The sequence below is a fragment of the Anastrepha ludens genome, chromosome 2, assembly GCF_028408465.1.
Source record: "Anastrepha ludens isolate Willacy chromosome 2, idAnaLude1.1, whole genome shotgun sequence".
Classification (NCBI taxonomy): Eukaryota; Metazoa; Arthropoda; class Insecta; order Diptera; family Tephritidae; genus Anastrepha; species Anastrepha ludens.
Window position 1 is genome coordinate 20862203 of NC_071498.1, and position 9956 is coordinate 20872158.

At 29.5% G+C, this 9956-nt stretch overlaps 1 long non-coding RNA gene across 1 annotated transcript; it reads right to left on the minus strand.

The window, feature by feature from the left end:
* Positions 1-284: 284 nt before the first annotated feature.
* LOC128864670 (uncharacterized) lies at positions 285-6791 on the minus strand. Its single transcript, XR_008454717.1, has 2 exons — positions 3133-6791; positions 285-3085 (listed from the first exon to the last, which is right to left on the minus strand). It is a non-coding gene; the product is annotated as an uncharacterized LOC128864670 (long non-coding RNA).
* Between the last annotated feature and the right edge of the window lie 3165 nt (positions 6792-9956).

The window sequence follows — 9956 nt, forward strand, 5'->3', positions numbered from 1 at the left end:
TCTTATCGATTTTTGTTTTGTATATTCATAGTAGTAGTAGTAATATGTATGTATGTAGGTATATAAGTATCATATTTATGTGTATAATTGTTTATCATTTTTTCTTGCTTAAATACTAAATGCATATAAGTTTTATTGATATATTACATTTCTTTTATAAATTTGCTGCCACCGTGTTTTTTTGTAGTTTTTTCTTTTATAAAATTTTGTATTATATTTTAAATTTTTTGTTTTCCATAATTTCCTTCTCAGTAAACTCTACGGCTTGAGTTGGAAAAATAAACTTCGCATGAATCACACATATTTTTTAAGCTTACTGTTTGTTTTTTTTTTTTTTGCTGTTTTTGTTGCTGCGATTTTTCCGCTTGCATTCGCATACATACATATATTTTCTCTTTGCGGTTGCTACCTTTGCTATTTGCTATGTTAATTTTACTATTCAGTTTTGCTTTGCTTTGTATTTCCCTACATTACAGCTGCTTTTTATTCCGGCGTTTAGGTTTAGGTAGGTGTGAGTTTAATATTCATTATTTATTATTTATTACTTTTCCTATTTTTATTGCATTTGGCTTCTTCGCTATTTCGCTTGTGCTTGTTTTTGTATTTTGTATTTTTTTAAAGTACGTATGTATGTATGTGAAAACATAATTGATTAAGTCATAAGTACCAAAGCCCCAAAAAGGCAAATTTAAGCAAAGGATCAACGAAAAATATTCTAAACTTTTTTATAAATAAAATATGCAAAATTTAGTTAATTAAAAATCGCAAAAAGTAACCAAATCACTACAAGAATAATGAGTTAAAATTTTATTTCTAAATACAAAGTCTAATTAATATTAATAAAATATGCTAGGCTATTTTTACTACAGCTTAAAAACAAAAAAAAAATATATTAAAAAAAAATTAAAAATTAAAAATTCTGTTTTACAAATTTTAACACCAATAACAGTTTAAATATAATATCAGCATTAATATTTAAAATATTGAAAATAGATGCCCATAGTTATCAAAAAAAAAAAACTTGTTAGCGTTTTTTTTAATATTTTCACCTATTTGTGTGTTGTATTTCCTGCTGCAATTTGTTCTTTTGCCAAGTATTTTTGTTAAGCAAAAATCCAAATGCAAATTGTCTAATAAAAAAAAAGAGAAATTGTGCTAATATTCGACTATTACTTAACGCTGCCCCACACGTACATATACATACATACTTTTTGTTATTTACTCGCTTGACCTTATCCTGTTAAATTACAAGGTTATTTTTAATCATATCTTATTTAAATTGGTGGAATATACACAGAGGATGCGATAAAATGGCGTCCGTATGCAACAGAATCCTCAAAAGACTGCGCCACTGATAGGAGGTTAATGGCGTGTGTAAGTAAAAGAGAAACAGTCAAATCGTGTAGAATATGGGGCTGGGCACTTGAAGGCTGGCAGGCAAAAACAGAAGCTAAATTCAAATTGCACTGTTTTTATTTGAAATAATATCTATATTGCGTTTACATCTATGTAAATCCTAATTATGGGATATCGGCAACGAAGCGATAGGGATAACAAAAATACCAAAAAAATGTGCGAATATTGAAATTTCAACTGCAAGATTGCTTAAGTTCATTTGGCTTTAAGGCACCTCTCAGGTCTAGAATTTCGAAAAAATCGATTTTTTTTTCATGTTATGATAGTTTATACTTTCAAAAATATACTTGCAAATTTTTATATTGAAATTCGTTGTAGTTTAGACTTTACAGTCCTTTAAAACGATACCGATTTGGAGTGCGACGCCCAGGTATAAGCGCGTTAATCGTGTTTTTCTCGAAACTATTTTTTCCCCGTTGGCGTTGGTAATTTCTCAAAAAGTACTGCACCGATTGATTTGAATTTTTAATATATTATTTCATAGACTCGTGGCTCTCGCGGGTAGCAGAATTATAAATTTTATCGGTGTACAACTAATTACAACCCAAAGCGTAGAAGATCATATGTGAAGCTAGGCCAACCAGCCCCATCGACACCATGCCTACACTGACAGGGCTACCTATGCTGTTAAAACAACAACAGCAACACCATAGCCGAATATTCATGGTTTGAAGGTAATGCTCTGTATTTGGTGTGCTGTACTATGAGCTGTTAAAATCGGGCCAGACGATCACGGGAGAGCTATACAGGCAACAATTGATACGTTTGAAGCAAGTAATAGCCGAAAAACGGCCAGAATGGGCAAGCAGACACAAGAAATTGATTTTCCATCATGAAAATGCTCGGCCACATGTTGCAGTACCGGTCAAAAATAATTTGGAAAATGCCGGATGGGAAATTCTACCTCACCCGCCTTATAGCCCAGACATAGCTCATTCTGATTACCACTTGTTTCGGTCGATGCAGAATCACCTTTCTGGAATACGGTTCACCAATGTTGAAGGTATTAAAAAATGGTTTGATGACTTTCTCGGCGCAAAAAAAGAGCCGTTTTTTTGGGATGCAATCCATTAATTGCCTGAAAGATGGCAAAAAGTTGCCGCTTTCGATGGGCAATATTTTGAATAAAATATTTTTTCACTTTTATACTTAAATAAATGGGGGGTTTAACAGAAAAATACGAAATTAATTAGTTGTACAGCAATATAATCACTTTTTTTTTATATTTTTTTTTCAAGAGCGAGAACGTGAAAAAAATCCTTTTTTTTGTTTTTCCAATACATCGATAAAATATCTGGGAAATTTTTTTTTTGTAATTCTGCTACCCACCATAGCGACATATTTCCTGATGAATAATCGACCGAATTTTTTTTTCAGACGTATCTGAGCAGCCCAATCAGTTACGCCAGTGGCATGTGTTACGTCAGGGAAAGCAATTTTTTTATTATTGTCATTGAGAAAAAAGTATTTTTTTTTGTAAATAAAGAATTGGTCTAATGAAAAAAAACGATTTTCAATTGATACCGATTGTTTTTCTCCAATTTTCAACGCCTTCAATTTTCACGTCTCTAGACCAGAAAGGGGCCTTAAGATTTCTATGCTTCATTCAGCTGTCGACTTGTAGACTTCTTGTATTCATTCAGATTTAAGATGCCTTAGCTTCATTCAGCTATAGATTTCCTAGCTTTATTCAACTGCAAGACTGCTTAGGCTCACTTGGTTTTCGGATCTCTGTGCTTTATTCAGCTATAGACTTCTCAGTTTTATTCATCTTTAAAATTGTTTTGTTTTATTCATATTTAAGTTGTCTTAGCATCATTCAGCTGTATATTTCTAAGCTTCAGACAGCTACAAGGTTTCTTGGCTTACTTCAGCCGTATATTTCTCAGTTATATTCAGCTTTAAAATGCTTTACCTATATTCAGCTGTAAGATTTCTTACTTTTCATCAGCTATAAGATTTCTTAGTTTTGTTTAGCTTCAAGATACCTTGTCTTTATTCAGCTCTTTATTTCTCAGCTTCAATTAACTTTCTCAGCTTAATTCAGCTTTAAGATTTCTTAGTTTTATTCAGCTGTGCATCTCAAAGCTTCAATCAGTTTTGAGATTTCTTACTTTTCATCAGCTGCAAGGTTTCTTAGTTTTATTTAGCTTATATTCAGCTTCATTCAGCCAGAAGATTTCGTAGCCTGATTCAGCTATATTTCTAACCTTTATTCAACTATATCACTGACAGCGGCAACGCGCGAACGCCTAGCAGGGAGTTTTGCGTAGATACTATTGGGAAATATTTAAATAAATGCACTTTATGACATTGTTCTTATGACACTCAGAATTTCATATCAAACAATATTAGAAATCCTGGCTGCTGTAGACATAAGAGCGACCCTCTTTAGTGAGAAGAGGATGTCATCATGAATACTTTGACTTTCAGCCATTACTGCGACTTAGGCCATTGCGGTGAGTTCAAGCTGCAATATAAGTGCACGCAGACTATGCAACCATTGAGCGCCCAATTTTACAATTTTGCAAATTTAAAACATTTACAAATGTTTTCCTAATCTATTCTTACAGCATTCATTTCTCAAACGTAATTTGCTTCTGCACCCAAGTTGCTGTTCGTAGGAAAATCGCACGTTTAAAGGCTAACATTTCGAAGTTGTAATTTTTGTAATGCTAACCAGGAAAAAAAAACAAAAAAAAAAAAAATATTACAATATACTTCAAAGCGCATTGCTTCACTTCCTTGTCTGCCTGCCTGCCCACCCCTTTTGGACCTCGTTTTATCGCACCCTGTATTAAAAATGCATTTAGTTATTGCTAAAGCTGCTACGGATTCCTTAGAATTTAGTCTTATTTAAAATTGAAATAAAATTTAGTTACTTAGTGTAAGCGTGTTGGTGGTGGTGGTTTAACAAAAACAACAACAAAAAGGCAATAAAAATGTGCAAAATATTAGAACAAAAAAATAATGTAAAACAGGGAGCAAAATCAAACCGGGGGAAGCACTGGTTTTCCACTTGATTAATTTACAGAAAATATTCTTATAAATTTAAAAATATTAGAAGGCAGAATAATTCAAGAAAAGAAAAAAAAATTATCAAAATAATTAGAGAAAATTATGTTGCATTGGTTTGAAACTTTTTTATAAAAATATGTACACATATTTTGTTTTAAAGCTTATGGAAAATCATACAAATTAAAATGCGTGCATATTTCTGTAGCGCTGCGCAGTGGGTTTAAGTTTTAATTTTTTTTTTATTTAACGCTGTTAATTTTTTTCGCATTATTATTTTTATTATTTTTTAATTAATTTATAATCTGAAGGTATACAAAAACAATTCTACTGAAATAATTAACTACATAATTTTCCAAATAAAGTTCAAGTCATTAATTATAAAACACAAATTCTGTCAGGGAAGAGCAGAAATAAATTTAATTAATTAAAAACAAAAAAATACAATTAATTTGGGAAGACGGCAGTTGTTTTAAAAAAACGTGTATTAAAAAAAAATGTTTTAAACATAAATTGACAAAGCGCTGCATTGGTTTTAATGCAATTTAAAAATATTAATCATTCAGTTTTTTTTCTATACTTTTTTTTGTTTAGTTTAAGGAAGCAGCGATGCAATTACATTCCAGCCTTGAAGAAAGTATCAAGTATTCTTAAGAGGTTATATACCTTGTGTTGGACTAAAAAATCGACAAATTTTTTATGGCATATTCTAAAAGTACATCATCTTAAAAATATAAATTCAAAAAATCATAAAGATCGGAGCACTAGAACGAAAGTTACAGACCGTGGAAGCGCGCGACCTTATCCATAAATGAAGTGCACGCAAAACTTTAGATGCGATTATCTCGAAGTCGTGTTTCATTTATCAACAACTATTTGATCGATTTGCATAAACTTTTTTTTTAATTATTCGAAGTTACAACTTCACAGGGTTCACTTTTTATAAATATTTGCATAGTTCGCTGGAATTAATTTTTTTTTTTTTCAATTTTTCAACCCCTCAAAAATCGTTTTTTTGGTGCAAAACGGTTTTCATATCAAGAAAACTTTTTTTGGGTAAATAAACCGTTCAGATTCACTAAAAACATTTTTCTACAATAATCATTTAATTTTTTGATTTCAGTTGAGCTGCTCATGCGCTACCGTGATCAACGCAAGCCTCTTCTAAGAAACGGCGTTTCGGGGGAAGGACGATATCAACAATAAATAATCACATTTTTTAAAATAAATACACCAAAATGTATTCTTCGATATTACCCTTCAGTATGATATATAGGCCTCATTTGAATAAAAGTTCTAAAACATATTTAAACAAAATTATGGCAATCGTCCATTTTTTCGGGCCCACAAGGTATATAACCCCTTAAAATTGAGTAAAAAGCGTCTTGAAGTTGTGGATGAAACTTGTGTGAAAATTGTATGAAATTTGTATCCCTGCACTGATATTTTTGTATTCAAGATCTTAGTGCCAGTTTTTCAGTGTTATTTGAAGCGTCGTGTTCTCCTCTTGCCAATAGACCAGGCTTCACCCAGGCTTCTTTTCTTACTGTAAAGTGCGCTTTGGCTATTTTTTCGCTTTCTTAGCAAGCAAACTATGGTAGCAAACCAGTAATTTTTTTTTCTTAATTACAATTTGAATTCAAATTGAGTAACAATTTGAGTTTACCCTTACGAGGTCGTAAGGTGGCCTGCAAAAAGTTAGAGATTAATTGAGAAAACGACTGCAATTAGTGGCGCCATAGCAATAACGCCATAGCCGTAACCATAGCCATATTCGCAACATTACAGCATTTGCCGATTAATCATGCCGAAACCATAAGTGGCTGATATTAAAGTAGAAGTAATGACAACATTTGCCTTTTGTCATAAAAACAGGGATAATTTTCCACTAAGTCAATTAATTTTTTGTCGTTCAATTCTAGCATTCCGATTTTTATTGCAAATATTTAAATAAATGTCAAAATATTTCACAGCTGCTTGCGGTTACGGGGAAAAACCAAACTTCAATAGAAACATACGGCTACCGTTATGGTTACGGCGTTATGGTGCGGCGCCTAGAATCGTTTATAGTGATGCTCATCTGTTTGATCAGAACAGCTGATTGCTGCGGTTGCGGCCATAGCTACCGCACGCCACCACTAATTGCAGCTTTAGTTTAGCTATAAAGCCGAGTTGAAATTGGCCTGAAAAACTAGACGTTTTTGGGTTCGAAGTTTTTTCCTCTTATTACAATAAATAAAAAAAAATATAAACAAAATTCCATCGAATATTAAACTTCTGCCATTTAAACCAGAACTAAACTAAACTATTGTACATATGCACATTTAAAGTTATTTAGACTCACATAAAAAAATATATGGTAAAAAATTACAAAAAAGAAATAGATTAAAAAAATTAATTGGTAAAAAATTACAAAAAAAAAAAAAATAATACATTGATAAATTAAAAAAGAATTAATTAATTAAAATTACAAAAAAAAGAAATAATATACATTAAAAAATTAAAAAAAAATTAATTGGTAAAAAATTACAAAAAAAAAGAAATGCATTAAAAAATTAAAAAAAAAACTTAATTGGTAAAAAGTTACAAAAAAAGAATTACATTAAAAAAAAATTAATTGGTAAAAAATTACAAAAAAAAGAAATGCATTAAAAAATTAAAAAAAAACTTAATTGGTAAAAAGTTACAAAAAAAGAATTACATTAAAAAAAAATTAATTGGTAAAAAATTACAAAAAAAATACATTGATGAATTAAAAAAGAGTAAATTGGTAAAAATTACAAAAAAAAGAAATACATTAAAAAAAAAATAAAAATAAAATGAACTGGTAAAAAATTAAAAAAAATAAATAATATTAGGTCTTGAAAGTTTGTTTTGTGGTTTCTAAGCTGAAAGGGCGATAATTGCAACCAGAGAAATCAATTTTATGGAACTACATACATTAAAAAATTAAAAAAAAACTTAATTGGTAAAAAATTACAACAAAAAAAATACATTAAAAAATTAAAAAAAAAAAATTAATTCGTAAAAAACTACAAAAACAGAAATACATTAAAAAATTAAAAAAAAAATTAATTGGTAAAAAATTACAAAAAAAAAGAAATGCATTTAAAAATTAAAAAAAAACTTAATTGGTAAAAAGTTACAAAAAAAGAATTACATTAAAAAAAAAATTAATTGGTAAAAAATTACAAAAAAAGAAATACATTAAAAAATTAAAAAAAAAAAATTAATTGGTAAAAAATTACAAAAAAAAAAATACATTGATGAATTAAAAAAGTATAAATTGTTAAAAAATTACAAAAAAAAGAAATACATTAAAAAATTAAAAAAAAAAAAAAATAATTGGTATAAAATTACAAAAAAAGAAATACATTAAAAAATTAAAAAAAAAAAATTAATTGGTAAAAAATTACAAAAAAAAAAAAAATACATTGATGAATTAAAAAGTATAAATTGTTAAAAAATTACAAAAAAAAGAAATACATTTAAAAAAAAATAAAAATAAAATGAATTGGTATAAAATTAAAAAAAATAAATAAACACATTAAAAAAAAATGAATTGGTAAAAAATTAAAAAAATAAAATTAATGGTTATTAGGTCTTGAAAGCTTGTTTTGTGGTTTCTAAGCTGAAAGGGCGATAATTGCAACCAGAGAAATCAATTTTATGGAACTACATACATAAGAAATATAAAATATGAATACATTAGCTTGGGCGATAAAGAAATCCATTATTTTTACGTAAAATTTTTGCGCCAATGATTTGAAACTGTTTTATGGTCGATCTTTCATCACGTGATTAATAACATGCCGATCAATTTCGACTATTTCTGTGATTTTATTGACTTTATCGACATTTTGTTTAACATCAAAAATGCCTGAACAGAATCGACGAAACCAAAACTGTTACAACAATTACAGTATCGGCACCAGTATATACAGGATTCAGCATTTTTGCTTTTCTCAAAGAAAAACTGTTAAATTAATTTTCTCTTTACTGACTTCCACTGTAAACACCCTGTAACTCGCAACTGAATGGAACTCTGTTGATTTAATGCTGTTCAAAAGATTTCTCGGTGCATGGGCAAAGTCTACTTTTAGGGGGATGTTAAAACTTAAGGGAGCAGCATTCTACAATTCAGCGCTTAAATAGCTAACAGCATAGCCCCTTCAGCTTGTCTTACTCATACGATATGTACATTGCATTGTATTGTAAATGTGTACATAATAACACATACATACATATGTAGTTGTGTTAAAATAAATAAGCGCTATATATACCCTTAGCAAATGCACATATAAACATAGTATATATAGTAGCATATGTACATATGTGTACGATACTGCAGTTAAATAATATATTTATATTTATATTTTTTTTCTAAAGTATGTTATAGTATATAAATATGTAAGCATGTAATAAACATAATTAAATAGCATATGTTTGTATACTTGTAATATTGCACTCAAGTTACTTTGATTATCGAGGAATTCTACCATAAATGTGTGTATTAGTAAAAAAATATTATGTACATTTGTACAAATAAAATAAAATATTAAAATAGTTTTACAAATAAGCTATAGTAGGTATTTGTGAAGTTAAGTGATATATAATTACAATTCAGAAAAAAATATAAGCAAAACAAAAGGGACATTCGAAGCAAAAAAAAAAAACATGAACAGGCTTTAAATTACCTATCCTCTAGATAGGTGGCTATGTACAAGGTGGCGCAGAATTAAGCATCCATTTTGTTTTTTAATCTATTTATTTATTGCAATCTGCTTTCTAACATTCAGCATTTAAGATTTGTTAAATATCCTTTTTTTTTTTTTGTAAAACTTTTTCTACTTAATAAAAACAAAAAAATATTATAAGCGCTGAAAATCTTAATTTTGATCCTTACGCGCTTCTTTGCTTGCCTGTACACTGCAGCTGTCTAGTTCAAAAGTGTTAACTGTGATTGACCTACGGCGCCATTAGTTAAAAATGTTAACTCTTCCGAAAGAGTGATTAATTTTGCGACACCTTATACACACATATAATACGCATTCCGAGCTCTTAATAAGGACATACTCGATGACCCGCCCAACCTATGTATATTCAATCAAAATGACTCCATATAGCCGTGAACGCTCCCTGAGACTAAAATGAAATGAAAGATTTTGCCAGCTAAACAGACAAGAGCATTAACTGGTCCTGCGAAAGCAAACCGTGTGCGATTTTATTAAACATATTTTCAAGAGCAGAGTTTATAAATAAACACTCCATAATCTTTGCAAAACTAACTCCAGAATCAAGCGACGATTAGACACCTTGACAGTTGAGTCTCAGAGAGTACAAAATAATATTAGCTGGGCTCCCTTGACACATGCGGTTCTCTTTTTGTGTAGATCAAATGTCGCAAAAACGACTTGGAACATTTTTTTTAGATCTTAGCTGCAATAACTTAACTTGTCTGAGACTCGGAAGTAGCTAATTTCTCTAAGTTAGGCAGTAGAGAAAATGTAACCTACTTAAGAGAG